Here is a 496-nt window from a genome sequence, read left to right as displayed (position 1 = left end):
TCCTGCTAATTTCACTTTCACGAATAACGCCCTCAGGCCCGCACTGTGTAATCTGCAAACATCGCAAATGCCCGCTCTAAAGTATGATCGAAAAAAAAAAAATTGATAGTGGGGTGATTCTCAGAATACGGGCCGTTTGGGAGTTCCCAAAATTTTTATTTTTTTTTGTCGAATTTGCTTGGTTTTTTGGTCGCTATGGTTTTATTTACCTTCAAATAAGATATGTGTAAAGTGGCGATAGTTCAAATCACGTACTTCTAGTACAACGTTAAAAGACCATATTGTGGTCACGCTCAATCAATGATGAAACTCAAATATTGCCTCCCGCACCTTTTAATTGGTCTTATGTTTGCTCCACAAGTGTGTTGTACACATATTTCACATCCAGTCATTCCCATTTGATGCGTTTTAGTATGACTAGAACATTGCAATAAATAACTTGTTTTTCGCCCCGACACTGCTCCACAGATGCCCAACCTCATAATGTACAGTTCTA

Source organism: Frankliniella occidentalis, unplaced genomic scaffold (genome assembly GCF_000697945.3).
Source record: "Frankliniella occidentalis isolate FOCC.00 unplaced genomic scaffold, Focc_3.1 Scaffold55, whole genome shotgun sequence".
NCBI lineage: Eukaryota > Metazoa > Arthropoda > Insecta > Thysanoptera > Thripidae > Frankliniella > Frankliniella occidentalis.
Note: the sequence above shows the minus strand (reverse complement) of the source record.